The sequence below is a fragment of the Triticum urartu genome, chromosome 2A (assembly GCF_056163025.1).
Source record: "Triticum urartu cultivar PI428250 chromosome 2A, HENAU_Tu73, whole genome shotgun sequence".
NCBI lineage: Eukaryota > Viridiplantae > Streptophyta > Magnoliopsida > Poales > Poaceae > Triticum > Triticum urartu.
In genome coordinates, this window is record NC_141874.1 from 253,004,137 (window position 1) to 253,023,025 (window position 18,889).

The following is an 18,889-nucleotide window of genomic DNA, read 5'->3' on the forward strand; positions in this document are numbered from 1 at the left end:
GAGTTCTGTGAACTTGTGCATAGGGTTTGGCACACGTTTTCGTCTTGACTCTCCGGTAGAAACTTTGGGGCACTCTTTGAAGTTCTTTGTGTTAGTTGAATAGGTGAATTTGAGATTGTGTGATGCATATCGTATAATCATACCCACGGATACTTGAGGTGACATTGGAGTATCTAGGTGACATTAGGGTTTTGGTTGATTTGTGTCTTAAGGTGTTATTCTAGTACGAACTCTATGATAGAGTGAATGTAAAGAATAGTTTCGTTTTATTTTACTACGGACTCTTGACTAGATTGATCAGAAAGAATAACTTTGAGGTGGTTTCGTACCCTACAATAATCTCTTCGTTTGTTCTTCGCTCTTAGTGACTTTGGAGTGACACTTTGTTGCATGTTGAGGGAATATTATATGATCCAATTATGTTATTATTGTTGAGTGAACTTGCACTAGTGAAAGTATGAACCCTAGGCCTTGTTTCCTGGCATTGCAATACCGTTTACGCTCACTTTTATTACTTGTTACCTTGCTGTTTTTATAATTTTAGATTACAAAAACCTATATCTACCATCAATATTGCACTTGTATCACCATCTCTTCGCCGAACTACTACACCTATACAATTTACCATTGTATTGGGTGTGTTGGGGACACAAGAGACTCTTTGTTATTTGGTTGTAGGGTTGTTTGAGAGAGACCATCTTCAACCTATGCCTCCCACGGATTGATAAACCTTAGGTCATCCACTTGAGGGAAATTTGCTACTCTCCTACAAACCTCTGCACTTGGAGGCCCAACAACGTCTACTAGAAGAAGGTTGTGTAGTAGACATCAGCCACCGAACACCGTGCCTGAGCCGGTCTTCTCATGAGCCGCCTTATGGGCCTTGGGCTTTGTCATTTGTCTGACCTACCCGCTAGGTCCCCGGTGAGTCTCCATACTCGGCCGGGTCAACAGTGAGTCGCCAAGCTCCGGCCGGGTCACTGATGAGTCTCCAAGTCCCGGTCGGGTCATACCGCAGGGTATATCCCCGATAGTTACCGATAATTTCAGTGCCTGCAGAGAGTACCTGGCTAAAACCCGCTTGTCATTTCCTTCTGCCCATCGTTAGGTTCGACACTCATACTTATCGAAAGGACTGTGATTGATCCTCTATACTTGTGGGTCATCAATGCTCTTTTCTGGCACCATTGCCGAGGAGTGAAGCGCCTTTGGTAAGGAAACAATTATACTACGTGCTGAAATTTACTGTCACTTGTCACTGTGGAAAATCATCCTTTGAGGGACTTGTTCGGGGTATCTTCACCTCGACTAGAAGAGCAAGGGGTTTCTCCTCAACCTACTGCACCTACTGCAAATATTTATTATGAAATTCCTTCGGGTAAGATAGAGAAACTACTAGCTAATCTCTATGCAGGAGATGGAACATTACATCCTGATTTGCATCTAATCTATATGTGGATGAAGTTTGTGGATTATTTAAGATTGTAGGTTTACCCGAGGATGAAGTCAATAAGAAGGTCTTCCCTTTGTCTTTGAAGGGAATGGCATTGACATGGTATAGGCTATGTGATGATATTAGAGCTTGGAATTATAACCGATTGAAGAAGTTTTACCCTATGCATCTAGTTCATCGTGATCAGAATTATATATACTATTTTTGCCTCAAGGATAAAGTATCGCTCAAGCTTGGGGAGGTTTAATTTAACGTTATATTCATGTCCCAATCATGATCTCTCAAGAGATATTCTTATATAGAATTTTTATGCCTGGCTTTCTCATAATGATCAATCCATGCTCGATACTTCTTGACTGGTTCTTTTATAAAAATACTAAAGAATTCAAATGGGATCTTTTGGAAAGAATTAAATGCAATTGTGAAGATTGGGAGCTCGACTAAGGTAAGGAGTAAGGTATAAACCTTGAGTTTGATTGTGTTAAATATTTTATGGATACCAATGTCTTTCATGAATTTAGCACTAAATGTGGACTTGACTCTGAGATAGTAGCTTCTTTTTGTGAATCATTTGCTACTCATGTTGATCTCCCTAATGAGAAGTGGTTTAAATATAATCCTCCCATTGAAGTATAAGTAGTATAACCCATTCAACTGAAGCAGAAACATTTACTTATAATGTTGATCTAGTCTTTCCTACTACTTATGTTGAGAAACCACCTTTTCCTGTTAGGATAAAACAACATGCTAAAACTTTAGCTGTGGTTCATAAGAATTATACAAGAACACCTACACCCTCTGAACAAATTAAAGTTGAACCTAGTGTTTCTATGGTTAAAGATCTATTGGGTGAAAATATTGATGGGCATGTTATTTACTTCTATGATGAAGCTTCTAGAATTGCTAAACCCAATGCAAAAGATAAACATAGACCTGGTGTTGGCATGCCTGTTGTCTATGGTAAAATAGGAGATCATTTCTATCATGTCTTATGTGATTTGGGTGCTAGTGTGAGTGCAATCCCTTTACTTTATATCAAGAAATTATGAATGATATTGCACCTGCTGAAATAGAAGATATTGATGTTACTATTAAGCTTGCTAATAGAGATACTATCACACCACTTGGGATTGTTAGAGATGTTGAAGTCTTGTGTGGAAAAATAAAATACCCTACTTATTTTCTTGTTCTAGGTTCCCCACAAGATGATTTTTGTCCCATTATATTTGGTAGACCTTTCTTGAACACCATTAATGCTAAGATAGATTGTGAGAAAGAAATGGTCAATGTTAATTTTGGTGATGTGTCTCATGAGTTTCGTTTCTCCAAATTCTGTAGACAACCTCGTGATAAAGAATTGCCTAGTAAAGATGAAATTATTGGTCTTGCTACTAATCCTTCAGAATAATATTTGCTAAACCATGAAAATTATATGTTTATGAATGAAAGAAATGAAATAGATGAAATATTCTCTAAACAAATGCCTGTTTTGAAACAAAATTTGCCTGACGAGACTCTTAGAGATCCTCTTTCACCAAAGAGTGATCTTGTGTTCAATCTTAGACAATTACCTGATACTTTGAAATATACTTATCTTGATGAAAATAAGATATATCCATATATTATTAGTGCTAACCTTTCAGAGCATGAAAAAAAGAGATTCTTGAAAACTCTAAGGAAGCACCGTTCCGCTATTGGATATACTCTTGATGATCTTAACGGCATTAGTCCCACTCTATGTCAGCATAAAATTAATATGGAGCCTGATGCTAAACCACTTGTTGATCACCAGCGATGATTGAATCCTAAGATGAAGGAACTAGTAAGAAATGAAATACTAAAGCTTCTAGAAGCAGGTATAATTTATCATGTTGTTGATAGTAGATGGGTAAGTCATGTTCATTGTGTCCTTAAGAAGGGAGGTATCACTGTTGTTCCTAATGATAAAAATGAATTGATTCCACAAAGAATTATTACATGTTACAGAATTATTACATGCTAGTAGGAAAGATCATTATCCTCTACCATTTATTGATCAAATGCTAAAAAGACTTTCAACACATACACATTTCTACTTTCTAGATGGATACTCTAGTTTTTCCCAAATACCTCTGTCACAAGAGTATCAACAAAAAACTACTTTTACTTGCCATTTTGGTACATTTTCTTATAGGCGTATGCCTTTTGGTTTATGCCATGCACCTGCTACCTTTCAAAGATGTATGACTGCTATATTCTCTCACTTCTGCCAAAAGATTGTTGAGGTTTTCATGGATGATTTCTACGTATACGGAACTTCTTTTGATGATTTCTTAAGCAACCTTGACCGTGTTTTGCAGAGATGTGAAGAAACTAATCTTGTCTTGATCTAGGAAAAGTGCCACTTTATGGTTAATGAAGGCGTTTTCTTGGGGCTTAAAATCTACGAAAGAGGTACTGAAGGTCATAAAGCTAAAGTTGATGCCATTGAAAAAATGCCTTGTCCTAAAGATATCAAAGGTATAAGAAAATTCCTTGGTCATGCTGGTTTATATAGGAGACTTATTAAAGACTTATCTAAAATTTCTGGGCCCCTCACTAATCTTTTGGAAAATGATGTCCCTTTTGTTTTTTATGATGATTGTGTAGAAGCATTTTAAATACTTAAGAAATCCTTAATCTCTGCACCTATTGTTCAAATACCTGATTGGAACCTACCTTTGAAATTATGTGTGATGCTAGTGCATGTTGTTGGGGCTGTTCTAGGACAAAGAGTTGTTAAGAAATTAAATGTTATCCATTATACTACTAAAACTCTAGACAGTGCTCAAAGAAATTACACTGCTACTGAAAATTTTTAGCAGTTTTGTTTGCTTGTAATAAATTCAGATCTTATATTGTTGATTCCAAAGTTATTGTTCAAACCAATCATGCTGCTGTTAAATACCTCACGGAAAAGAAATATGCTAAACCTATGTAACACCCTAGATGCGACTATAGCTCCCACGTGTCGAGGCGCGACTTAGAGACATAATCGCATTGAAGGCATATGTCGCAAGTTAGGCAATCTTCACAACATCCCATGTAATATAAATAATAAAGGGGAGATAACATAGTTGGCTTACACTCGCCACGTCAAACAAGTACATAAATAACATTACATCATCCAAACACTCATGGCCCGACTACGGCGCCAAAATAAAAGAGAACCCAACAAGCAACAACGGTCCCGTTCACCCCCAACTGGGCACCACTACTGATCATCGGGAAAGGAAACATAGTAACGTTGAGAGTCTTCGTCGAACTCCCACTTGAGCTCATACGCGTCTCCTGGAGCGGAAACATCTGGCCCTGCATCTGGTGTAATAGTAATCTGTGAGCCACAGGGACTCAGCAATCTCGCACCCTCGCGATCAAGACTATTTAAGCTTAAAGGTATGGCAAGGTAAATATATGGAGCTGCAGCAAGCGACTAGCAAGTATGGTGGCTAACTTATTCGCAAAAGAGAGCAAGAAGAGGAGGCAAAGCGTGAGGGTGAAACTAGAGAGCAACCTGCGCAAACATTACTACAACACCGTGTCCACTTCCCGGACTAAACCGAGAAGAGGCCATCATGGTAACCCACTCAGTTGATTCATTTTAATTAAGTTAAGGTTCAAGTTATCTACAACCGGACATTAACAAATTCCCATCTGCCCATAACCGCGGGCATGGCTTTCGAAAGTTCAATCCCTGTAGGGGAGTCCCAACTTAGCCCATGACAATCTCTCACGGTCAACGAAGGAATAGACCTCCTCCCAAGACGTTCCGATCAGACTCGGTATCTCGGTAATTCAAGACACTTCGACAGGTTAAAACAAGACCAGCAAGACCGCCCGAATGTGCCAAAAATCCCGATAGGAGCTGCACATATCTCGTTCTCAGGGCACACTCAGATGAGACTAGCTACGAGTAAAACCAACCCTCAAGTTTCCCTGAGGTGGCCCCGCAGGCAGCTCAGTTTGGACCAACACTCAGAGGGAGCACTGGCCCGGGGGGGGGGGGGGTGTTAAAAATAAGATGACCCTTGGGCTCCGATAACCCAATGGAAAAAGAGGCTAGGTGGCGAATGGTAAAACCAAGGTTGGGCATTGCTGGAAAAGCTTTAAACAAGGCGAACTATCAAGGGGTTCCCATTATAACCCAACCGCGTAAGGAACGCAAAATCCGGGAACATAACACCGATATGACGGAAACTAGGGCGGCAAGAGTGGAACAAAACACTAGGCGAGAGGCCGAGCCTTCCACCCTTTACCAAGTATATAGATGCATTAAGATAACAAGATAATATAATGATATCCCAACAAGTAAATAAATGTTCCAACAAGGAACGGCCTTCAATCTTCACCTGCAACTAGCAACGCTATAAGAGGGGCTGAGCAAAGCGGTAACATAGCCAAACAACGGTTTGCGAGGACAATGGTGGGTTAGAGGTTTGACATGGCAATTGGGAGGCTTGCAAGCAAATGGTAGGCATCGTAGCATTGGCATAGAAAAAGAGCGAGCAAACTAGCATAGCAAAGATAGTAGTGATTTCGAGGGTATGATCATCTTGCCTACACAGTTGTCAGAGTTGACTGGATCCTCAAAAGCAAACTCAACGGGCTCCTCCTTAGCAAACTCGTCTCTCGGCTCTACCCAAACAAGACAAACAAGCAACAAGGATACAATCAACCACGTGCAAACTCAAACAACACAATGCAAATATGATATGCTATGCGGGATGCAAAATGCAAGATATGACAGGATTTGCATGAACCTGGCCTCAACTTGGAAAACCAAGTGTTCCACTGGAAAGATGAGATGAAATCGCTTGAAAACGATATAAAGAACGCTGGAATCGGAGTTACGGTTTGGAAATGGCAAGCGATTCAAAAATGACACCGGTCTGCGATTTACAGCAAGTAGGCATCTAAATGCAACATCACCGGCAAAACTGCAAACAAGTTGACATAGCATGCATGGATCAATGGCATAGCATGCACGGATCAACTACAACATCACCGGCAAAACTGCAAACAAGTTGACAATCTGCCCAGATTCACAAAGTAGCAATAGTAGAGCTCGATTGACTCAAGCTAGGGTGCTCCATAATTGCAAACAAATACATGGATGGATATATCACTACAATACTAACAAAACATCCTTACTGATCATCCTCAAAAGAGGCACAGATCACTAGGAAACAACATGAACATAAGGCATCATGAGATAAACAACTCCAGGACTTTGTGAAATCACTAAGTCCCTGAAAACAGACTTAGCAAGTGCACCACTTTGCAAGCTTGCACAAGGCACCACACACATCCTAAAAATACATGGGTTGCACCTCTGGAGAGATGACAAAACACTTAACAAAACACATGTAGAACTCATGGGCATATCATGCACACAAAAATCATGGCAAAAATGACAAAAGTGCTAAACGGAGTAGCAGATCTGACAATTAACTCAAGTAGCCCTCTTCTAACAGCATTTCAGGCATCAAGATGAACTCAAATGAAAATAATGCAATGTAATGGAATGATGTACTCTCCGAGATGAACATTTTGATATGCTATATGCATGAATCGGAGCTACGGATGCAGAGTTAAGGAGCTACGAACATGTGCACATGGACTGAAAATATCTGGGACTTAGAGAAAATGCAACCTCCCAGATCTAGGGTTTCGGGGGCACACGGCCCGAGGTTCGCCGGCGCGAGCTCGAGGTCGCCGGCGAGGTGGGTTCGTCGGCCGGGAGAAGAGGGGAGGCGAGGCCGGGGCCGGATCCGGCGGAGGAGGGAGGAGGCGGCGCCGGCGGTGGCCGGACCTGGCGGCGGCGGCGGCGGGGAGCACGCGGGGCGCGGCGCGAGGCGGCTGCCGGTGTCGATGGCGCATGGCGGCGGCCTCCGGTGGCGGGGAGGCGGCGCGAGGAGGCGAGGTGGGCGGCAGTGCGGCTCCTGGGCGGCGCGCGGGCGGCGGGAGCCCCGGGCGGCGGCGGGTAGCGGCCCGGGCCGGGAGGGCCGAGCGCGGGCCCTCCGGGCCGGCGCGGAAGGTGGAGGTGGCGGCAAGTGGCGTGGTGTCACGTGGCGGCGGCGGGGCGGACCGGATGTGTCCGTCGGTGGCGAAAGTGTCCGGCGGCGGCGGATCTGGGATTTAGGGTTAGGGACGAGGGGAGACCCGGGATTTCGGAGGAGGACCTATTTATAGGCATAGAGGGAGCTAGGAGAGTCCAAATGAGGTGCGGTTTTCGGCCACGCGATCGTGATCGAACGCTCTAGAACATGGAGCAGAGTTAGGTGGGTTTTGGGCCAAATTGGAGGGGTGTTGGGCTGCAACACACACGAGGCCTTTTCGGTCCCTCGGTTAACCGTTGGAGTATCAAACGAAGTCCAAATGATACGAAACTTGACAGGCATCTACCGGTAGTAAACCAAGGCCGCTTGGCAAGTCTTGGTCCAATCCGGAAATGTTTAAACCCCACACACGAAAGAAAGCTAGAAATGACCACCGGAGGAGAACGAAACGCCGGAATGCAAAACGGACAATGGGGAAAATGCTCGAATGCATGAGACAAACATGTATGCAAATGCAATGCACATGATGACATGATATGAGATGCATGACAATGACAACAACACACGGAGACGAAACCCGAACCCGAGGAAATAAATATAACTTAACGGCGGAAACGGCAAGAGTTGGAGTACAAATTGGGAAAGTTACATCTGGGGTGTTACAACACTCCACCACTACGAAAGGATCTCGTCCCGAGATCTAGGACTGAAAGAACGCCGGGTACTCAGAACGGAAGTGATCCTCGCGCTCCCAGGTAGCTTCACGGTCGGAATGGTGTGACCACTTGACTTTGAGAAATTTGATCGACTTGTTGCGAGTCTTGCATTCCGTCTCTTCAAGAATAGCAACTGGGTGCTCACGATAAGAGAGATCTTTTTGGAGCTCAATGTCCTCGAAGTTGACGGTGCGGTCAGGAGTCTTGAAGCACTTTCGAAGCTGAGAGACATGGAACACGTCATGAACATTTGCAAAGTTTGAAGGAAGCTCGAGTTGATAGGCGAGGTCGCCTCTCTTGCTGACAATCTTGAAAGGTCCCACGTATCTAGGGGCAAGCTTCCCTTTGATACCGAAGCGACGAGTACCTTTCATAGGAGAGACACGGAGGTAAACATGATCTCCGATCTCGAAAGCCAAATCGCGGTGCTTACTATCATAGTAGCTCTTCTGACGGGATTGGGCTGCTTTGAGGTTATCACGAATGACTTTGCACATTTCTTCTGCTTCTGTGATTAAGTCATTACCCAAAAGCTGACGTTCACCGGTTTCAGACCAGTTGAGAGGGGTACGGCACTTCCTGCCATATAGGATTTCAAATGGGGCCTTGCCCGAACTTGCTTGAAAACTGTTGTTGTAGGAGAATTCAGCATAAGGAAGACAATCCTCCCATTTCATACCGAAGGAGATCACACAAGCCCTGAGCATATCTTCAAGAATCTGGTTGACATGCTCGACTTGACCGCTAGTTTGAGGATGGAAAGCTGTGCTGAAGCGGATGTTGGTGCCCATGGCCTTCTGGAAAGAATCCCAAAACTTCGAGGTAAAGATGCTGCCACGGTCTGAAGAGATCACTTGTGGAATACCGTGCAGAGAGACAATACGAGAAGTATAGAGTTCCGCCAATTGAGCTGCAGTGATCGACTCTTTGATAGGCAGAAAGTGAGCCACTTTAGTGAGTTTGTCGATGACAACGAATATAGCATCATTGCCACGCTTGGACTTCGGAAACCCAGTCACGAAGTCCATTTCAGTGTGGTCAAACTTCCATTCTGGAATGGCAAGAGGTTGGAGGAGACCAGCTGGCCTTTGGTGTTCTACCTTTACTCTTCTGCAGACATCACATTCATTCACGAATTGAGTGATCTCGCGCTTCATTCGAGTCCACCAATAAGCTTGCTTGAGGTCCTGATACATCTTCGTGCTCCCAGGGTGGATGGAGAGGAGAGAATTGTGAGCCTCGTTCAAGATCACTTTACGGAGGTCACCTTTGGGTACAACAATACGATCCTCGAAGAAGAGAGTGTCCTTGTAATCAAGGCGGTAGCACTTGTACTTGGACTGACTCTTGGCAATCCCAATCTTCACCTTTTTCACAATAGCATCAAGAAGCTGGGCTTGGCGAATCTGGTCTTCCAAGGTAGGAGAGACTTGAAGGTTGGCGAGGAAACCTAGAGGAACAACTTGCAGATTAAGTTTGCGGAAAGCTTCACAAAGCTCGGGTTGATAAGGCTTGAGAATCAGACTGTTGCAGTAAGCTTTGCTGCTCAAAGCGTCAGCAATCACATTGGCCTTGCCTGGAGTATACTCGATACTCGTATTATACTCTTGAATCATTTCGATCCATCGAGTTTGCCTGAGGTTGAGATTAGGCTGAGTGAAGATGTACTTGAGACTCTTGTGATCAGTGAAAATGTCCACTTTTCTTCCCAATAGAAGATGTCTCCAAGTCAAAAGAGCATGCACAACTGCCGCCAACTCAAGATCATGAGTGGGGTAGTTCTTCTCATTAGGCTTCAACTGGCGAGATGTATAAGCAACAACTTTCTTCTCTTGCATCAATACTACGCCAAGACCTTGGAGAGAAGCATCACAAAAGACCTCGTACGGCTTGGATTCATCAGGTGGAGTCAGAACTGGAGCGGTGATCAATTTCTCTTTCAAAGTGTTGAAAGCAATATCACACTCCGGAGACCAAACGTACTTGACGTGCTTCTGGAGAAGATTTGAGAGAGGCTTCACGATCTTAGAAAAGTTTTCAACAAATCTTCGGCAATAGCTTGCGAGACCGAGAAAACTGCGGAGTTGCTTCACGTTCTGAGGAGGTTCCCAATTCACAATTGCAGACACCTTCTCAGGATTCACGGCAATGCCCTTGGCAGAGATGATATGACCAAGATAAAGAACCTCATCAAGCCAAAATTCACACTTGGAGAACTTGGCGTAGAACTGATGTTCTCTGAGCTTATCAAGAACCAAACACAAGTGCTTGGCATGATCTTCCTTGTTCTTGGAGAAAACCAGAATGTCGTCGAGATAGACCAAAACGAAGTCATTGGTGTAGGCATTGAAGATGAAGTTCATCATGCGAGAGAATGTCGGAGGAGCGTTGGCGAGACCAAAAGACATGACAGTGTATTCATATGAACCAAAGCTTGTTCTGAATGCTGTCTTGGGAATATCTTCTTCACGAATGCGAATCTGGTGATAACCCATACGGAGATCAAGCTTGGAGAATACTTGTGCACCTTTGAGTTGTTCGAACAGCTCATTGATGTTGGAAGTGGGTATTTGTTCTTGATGGTCTTCTTGTTCACTGGACGGTAATCAACACAAAGTCGGTCCGTTCCATCCTTCTTCTTCACAAAAAGAACACCACAACCCCACGGAGAAGAACTAGGCCGGATGAGACCCATTTTCTCTTGAATATCGAGTTGCTTCTTCAGCTCCTTCAACTCTTCAGGTCCGAGCTTGTAAGGACGTTTGCACACAGGTTCTATGCCAGGCTCAAGATCAATAACGAATTCAACTGGCCGGTGCGGAGGCATTCCTGGAAGCTCTTCTGGAAAGACGTCTTGATATTCGCAAACGACAGGAATTTGAGAGATGGCATCCAATTCACCCCTCTCATTGAGAGAAAATAGTCGGATGGTACTATCCTGAGCGGCAAAGACAATTACATCCTCAGATGAATGAGTCAATCGAATCTGCCTGGCTGCACAATCAAGCTGAGCCTTGTGCTTAGAAAGCCAATCCATCCCGAGAATAAGATCAATATCCGAGTTACCAAGAACCATTGGAGAAGCCAGAAACTTGAAATCACCCATCAAGATAGAAATATCCGGAACCATCAAACTAGAACTCAGACGCTTAGCCGGAGAGACGACTTGCATAGCTCTAGGTAAAGCCTTAGTACTAAAATTGTTCTCCGATGCAAATGGGAATGACATGAAGGAATGCGATGCACCAGAGTCAAAAAGTACTTTTGCGGGAATATCATTAACAGGAAGGTTACCCATGATCACATCTGACAAGTCCTCTACCTGAGCTGCATTCATCAAGTTGACCTTGGCGTGCTTAGGGTTATGCTTGACCACTGCTGTACTTGCCGATCTGACAGGAGGAGGAGGAAGACGCCTCTGGTTGAAACACTTGTTGGCATAGTGACCCTTCTGTTGGCACTTGTTGCACGTGACCTCTGAAAGCGGATGGTGATACGGAGCACTCGATCTTGGAGCTTGAGACGAAGTCTTGTTATGAAAGCCAGGGTTGGGTGGGTGGGAAGAACCACTGCCAGCTTTACTCTTCTGCTGATACGGCTAACGGTACGGAGGAGGAGGAAGCCAATACTTCTGCTGCTTGGCCACTTGAGTAGAGGAAGAAGGAGTAACATCTCTGACTCGCTTCTTGGAAGCATCACACCTCAACTGAGCAGCCTCTTGCTTCAGTGCCATGTTGTAGAACTCATCGTACCTCAAGGGCTCAAAGAGAACAAGAGCAAGCTGGATATCTTCTCTGAGACCACCCCTGAACTGGTATATCATGCTCTTCTCATCAGGGACGTCCTGCTTGGCAAAGCGGGTGAGCTTCTGGAACAACTTGTTGTAGTCATAGACAGACAAAGAGCCTTGCTTCAGATTGCGGAATTCCTCACGCTTGCTTTCAACCATGCCTTGAGGGATATGATGAGCTCGGAAATCTCGATGGAAATCATCCCAGGTGATAACACGTCCACCTCTGGAATCCTTGTACTGCTGGAACCATTCTGCAGCTTGATCTTTGAGTTGGAAGGAAGCGAACTTGACAAAGTCCTCAGGCCTGACGTTACTGCACTCAAAATGCTTGCACAGATCCACAAGCCAATCGTCAGCATCGGTTGCCTCAACACAATTGCTGAAAGTCTTTAGCCCGTTAGCAAGGAACTGGTTGAGTGTAGCAAAGTGACTCTGATTGCTGCCTTGATTCCCTTGGTTGCCTTGATTGCGCTCTTGAAGAATTTGCATGATCAACTGTGTGTTTGCATTGGTTGCGGCCATCACAGCTTGCCATGCCTCTAGAGGAGGTGGAGGTGGTGGCAGATCAGGATTCGGAGTCGTGCGCGTTGGAGGAGCCATCCTGAAGAGGTTGCCCACCATTAGCACAATGATAGAGAAATATTGGAGCTGAATCCAACGGAATGAAAATTGCAACATATAGTATTCACATCCGAACAAAATGAACGAATGCATTCCTCTTGAAATGGTCACATATCCATAAATTGAGAAGCCACGTAGAATTAAGGTAGAGAAATAAATCAACAAGGTACGGATCAAGAACGAATAATCGGTATGAAATCCCAATCTCAAACCAATATCCGTGGAAGAAGAACTAGAGCTACTAGAATTCCCACCTATGAAACTCCAGAACCTTTCCGGTTATGCAATCAGGTGTTGGGGATACAGGGGAAGCATAATATCTCACCCAAACTAGCAAATCCTACATCCAGTTGTATCCATCCTTCAACACATAACCAAGAAACCTTCGGAAACCATCTACCTCAACCTTCGAAAAGCATCCGTTATACAAGTTATGGCGATACTCCCGAACTCCCGCCCCAGTACTGGGTGGCGTCGAGGTTATCTCACCAACGAACTGCATAAAAGAGATTTTCGATGTCGGCGTACTAGACTCAGGTATTCCAGAACTGCAACGATAAAATTATGATGACAACACCTCAGAGCTCAACTCCCCGGGACACTTCCACTAAACCCCTGACAGGAGGCACCAAGACAATATTCTCATCATAAAACCATCGGAACGATTCCAAGATACCCGCGTGATCCTAAAAAAAAATTCAGTGAAATTTGAGAAGAGAAGAGTCAAAAATCTATGTCAGGATGCCTTACCAGAGCGATGAGGAGACTGGGAAGTAAAAAAGAATTCCTAATCTCTCCGATATATAATTCCTAAAAGACATGAAACATTTTTCTAGACACAACTCGGCCGCTAAAAACGATCAAGCAATGGGGCTCCTAAGGTCGGGGAAGGCTCTGATTACCAACTTGTAACATCCTTGATGCGACTATAGCTCCCACGTGTCGAGACGCGACTTAGAGACATAATCGCATTGAAGGCATATGTCGCAAGTTAGGCAATCTTCACAACATCCCATGTAATATAAATAATAAAGGGGAGATAACATAGTTGGCTTACACTCGCCACATCAAACAAGTACATAAATAACATTACATCATCCAAACACTCATGGCCCGACTACGATGCCAAAATAAAAGAGAACCCAACAAGCGACAATCGTCCCATTCACCCCCAACTGGGCACAACTACTGATCATCGGGAAAGGAAACATAGTAACATTGAGAGTCTTCATCGAACTCCCACTTGAGCTCATACGCGTCTCCTAGAGCGGAAACATCTGGCCCTGCATCTGGTGTAATAGTAATCTGTGAGCCACAGGGACTCAGCAATCTCGCACCCTCGCGATCAAGACTATTTAAGCTTAAAGGTATGGCAAGGTAAATATATGGAGCTGCAGCAAGCGACTAGCAAGTATGGTGGCTAACTTATTCGTAAAAGAGAGCGAGAAGAGGAGGCAAAGCGCGAGCGTGAAACTAGAGAGCAACCTGCGCAAACATTACTCCAACACCGTGTCCACTTCCCGGACTCCACCGAGAAGAGGCCATCACGGTAACACACTCAGTTGATTCATTTTAATTAAGTTAAGGTTCAAGTTATCTACAACCGGACATTAACAAATTCCCATCTGCCCATAACCGCGGGCACGGCTTTCGAAAGTTCAATCCCTGTAGGGGAGTCCCAACTTAGCCCATGACAAGCTCTCACGGTCAACGAAGGAATAGACCTGCTCCCAAGACGTTCCGACCAGACTCGGTATCTCGGTAATTCAAGACACTTCGACAGGTTAAAACAAGACCAGCAACACCGCCCGAATGTCCCGACAAATCCCGATAGGAGCTACACATATCTCGTTCTCAGGGCACACTCAGATGAGACTAGCTACGAGTAAAACCAACCCTCAAGTTTCCTTGAGGTGGCCCCGCAGGCAGCTCAGTTCGGACCAACACTCAGAGGGAGCACTGGCCCGGGGGGGGGGTTAAAAATAAGATGACCCTTGGGCTTCGGTAACCCAAGGGAAAAAGAGGCTAGGTGGCGAATGGTAAAACCAAGGTTGGGCATTTCTGGAAAAGCTTTAATCAAGGCGAACTATCAAGGGGTTCCCATTATAACCCAACCGTGTAAGGAACGCAAAATCTGGGAACATAACACCGATATGACGGAAACTAGGGCGGCAAGAGTGGAACAAAACACTAGGCGAGAGGCCGAGCCTTCCACCCTTTACCAAGTATATAGATGCATTAAGATAACAAGATAATATAATGATATCCCAACAAGTAAATAAATGTTCCAACAAGGAACGGCCTTCAATCTTCACCTGCAACTAGCAACGCTATAAGAGGGGCTGAGCAAAGCGGTAACATAGCCAAACAATGGTTTTCTAGGACAATGGTGGGTTAGAGGTTTGACATGGCAATTGGGAGGCTTGCAAGCAAATGGTAGGCATCGTAGCATTGGCATAGCAAAAGAGCGAGCAAACTAGCATAGCAAAGATAGTAGTGATTTCGAGGGTATGATCATCTTGCCTGCACAGTTGTCAGAGTTGACTGGATCCTCAAAAGCAAACTCAACGGGCTCCTCCTTAGCAAACTCGTCTCCCAGCTCTACCCAAACAAGACAAACAAGCAACAAGGATACAATCAACCACGTGCAAACTCAAACAACACAATGCAAATATGATATGCTATGCGGGATGCAAAATGCAAGATATGACAGGAATTGCATGAACCTGGCCTCAACATGGAAAACCAAGTGTGCCACTGGAAAGATGAGATGAAATAGCTTGAAAACGATATAAAGAATGCCGAAATCGGAGTTACGGTTTGGAAATGGAAAGCGATTCAAAAATGACACCGGTCTGCGATTTACAGCAAGTAGGCATCTAAATGCAATGAGATGAGCATGCTACAGCACCCAAAGAAGACAACAAAATACATGGAAGGGATGCATGCAAGATGCTTAACAAAAGTCTAGCACTGAGCTACGGCCGATTCATCCATTAACAGGTTCAAACAAGCATGGCAAAAATGCATATGACAAACAGTTCTCGGACTTAGTGAAATTAACACTTGTCTGGAATTTCAGATCAGGTAGCCCTTTTCGGAGCAACAAAACTACATGCTACAGGATATGAACATGGCAAAGTAAAGCATGGCATGGAGCTACTCACGGAGCTTAACAAAAGTCCCTTAGTGACCTTGAGCCAAAAGGGATCAGAAAATACAATTGCAAGCATGTGAACATAGCAAAAACATAATCAGTTTTCAGACTTAGTGAAAAACTGACACATGCTGAAATATAACTCAAGTAGGCATGTTTACGAGCTCGATGCACTCACTACGGTGCAAGTCATGGCAATACAAGCACACACCCATCAAGAAGGCACAAAATGCAAGCTAGACATGGAAAGAACAATGGCATAGCATGCACGGATCAACTACAACATCACCGACAAAACTGCAAACAAGTTGACAATCTGCCCAGATTCACAAAGTAGCAATAGTAGAGCTCGATTGACTCAAGCTAGGGTGCTCCATAATTGCAAACAAATACATGGATGGATATATCACTACAATACTAACAAAACATCCTTACTGATCATCCTCAAAAGAGGCACAGATCACTAGGAAACAACATGAACATAAGGCATCATGAGATAAACAGCTCCAGGACTTTGTGAAATCACTAAGTCCCTGAAAACAGACTTAGCAAGTGCACCACTTTGCAAGCTTGCACAAGTCACCACACACATCCTAAAAATACATGGGTTGCACGTCTGGAGAGATGACAAAACCCTTAACAAAACACATGTAGAACTCATGGGCATATCATGCACACAAAAATCGTGGCAAAAATGACAAAAGTGCTAAATGGAGTAGCAGATCTGACAATTAACTTAAGTAGCCCTCTTCTAACAGCATTTCGGGCATCAAGATGAACTCAAATGAAAATGATGCAATGTAATGAAATGATGTACTCTCTGAGATGAACATTTTGATATGCTATATGCATGAATCGGAGCTACGGATGCAAAGTTATGGAGGTACGAACATGTGCACATGGACTAAAAATATCTGGGACTTAGAGAAAATGCAACCTCCCAGATCTAGGGTTTCGGGGGCACGCGGCCCGAGGTTCGCCGTCGCGAGCTCGAGGTCGCCGGCGAGGTGGGTTCTTCGGCCGGGAGAAGAGGGGAGGCGAGGCCGGGGCCGGATCCGGCGGAGGAGGGAGGAGGCGGCGCCGGCGGTGGCCGGACCTGGCGGCGGCGGCGGCGGGGAGCGCGCGGGGCGTGGCGCGAGGCGGCTGCCGGCGTCGATGGCAGCGGCGGTGGCGCATGGCGGCGGCCTGCGGTGGCGGGGAGGCGGCGCGAGGAGGCAAGGTGGGCGGCAGTGCGGCTCCTGGGCGGCGCGCGGGCGGCGGGAGCCCCGGGCGGCGGCGGGTGGCGGCCCGGGCCGGGAGGGCCGAGCGCGGGCCCTCCGGGCCGGCGTGGAAGGTGGAGGAGGTGGCGAGTGGCGTGGTGCCACGTGTCGGCGGCGGGGCGGACCGGACGTGTCCGTCGGTGGCGAAAGTGTCCGGCGGCGGCGGATCTGGGATTTAGGGTTAGGGACGAGGGGTGACCCGGGATTTCGGAGGAGGACCTATTTATAGGCATAGAGGGAGCTAGGAGAGTCCAAATGAGGTGCTGTTTTCGGCCACGCGATCGTGATCAAATGCTCTAGAACATGGAGCAGAGTTAGGTGGGTTTTGGGCCAAATTGGAGGGGTGTTGGGCTGCAACACACACGAGGCCTTTTCGGTCCCTCGGTTAATCGTTGGAGTATCAAACGAAGTCCAAATGATACGAAACTTGACAGGCGGTCTACCGGTAGTAAACCAAGGCCGCTTGGAATGTCTCGGTCCAATCCGGAAATGTTTAAACCCCACACACGAAAGAAAGCTAGAAATGACCACCGGAGGAGAACGAAACGCCGGAATGCAAAACGGACAACGGGGAAAATGCTTGAATGCATGAGACGAACACGTATGCAAATGCAATGCACATGATGACATGATATGAGATGCATGACAACGACAACAACACACGGAGATGAAACCCGAACCCGAGGAAATAAATATAACTTAACTGCGGAAACGACAAGAGTTGGAGTACAAATTGGGAAAGTTACATCCGGGGTGTTACAAGCTAGACTCATTACGTTTGTTCTTTTGCTACCATAATTTGATTTACATATTACTGATAGGAAAGGAGCTGAGAACCCCATGGCAGATAACTTGTCTAGGATAGAAAATATCCTTGATGACCCACTACATATTGATGATAGTTTTCCTGATGAACAATTAGTTGTTATAAATGCTACTCGTAGTATTCCATGGTATGCGGACTATGCTAATTATATTGTTGCTAAATTTATAATACCTAGTTCTACATACGAGTAAAAGAAAAAGTTTTTCTATGATTTAAGACATTGCTTCTGGGATGACCCACACCTTTATAAAGAAGGAGTAGATGGTGTTGTTAGACGTTGTGTACCTGTGCATGAACAGGAATAGATCCTACGCAAGTGTCACTCCGAGGCTTATGGAGGACACCATGCTAGAGATAGAACTGCACATAAGGTACTACAATTTGGTTTTTATTGGCCTACTATCTTCAAAGATGCTCGTAAGTTTGTATTGTCTTGTGATGAAGGTCAAAGAATTGGTAATATAAATAGACGTCAGGAAATGCCTATGAATTATTCACTTGTTATTGAACCATTTGATGTTTGGGGATTTGATTATATGGGCCCGTTTCCGTCCTCTAATGGGTATACACATATTTTGGTTGCTGTTGATTACATTACTAAGTTGGTAGAAGCTATTCCAACTAGTAGTGCCGACCTCAACACTTCTATTAAAATGCTTAAAGAAGTTATTTTTCCGAGGTTTGGAGTCCCTAGATATTTAATGGCTGATGGTGGTTCACACTTTATTCATGGTGCTTTCCTTAAATTGCTTGCTAAGTATGATGTTAACCATAGAATTGCATCTCCTTATCATCCTCGGTCTAGTGGTCAAGTAGAATTAAGTAACCAAGAAATAAAATTGATCTTGCAAAAGACTGTTAATAGATCCAAGAAGAATTGGTCTAAGAAACTTGATGATGCACTATGGGCTTATAGAACTACTTATAAAAATCCTATGGTATTGTAATACCCCGAGAATCATGCCACAATAATCTCCCCCTAATGGC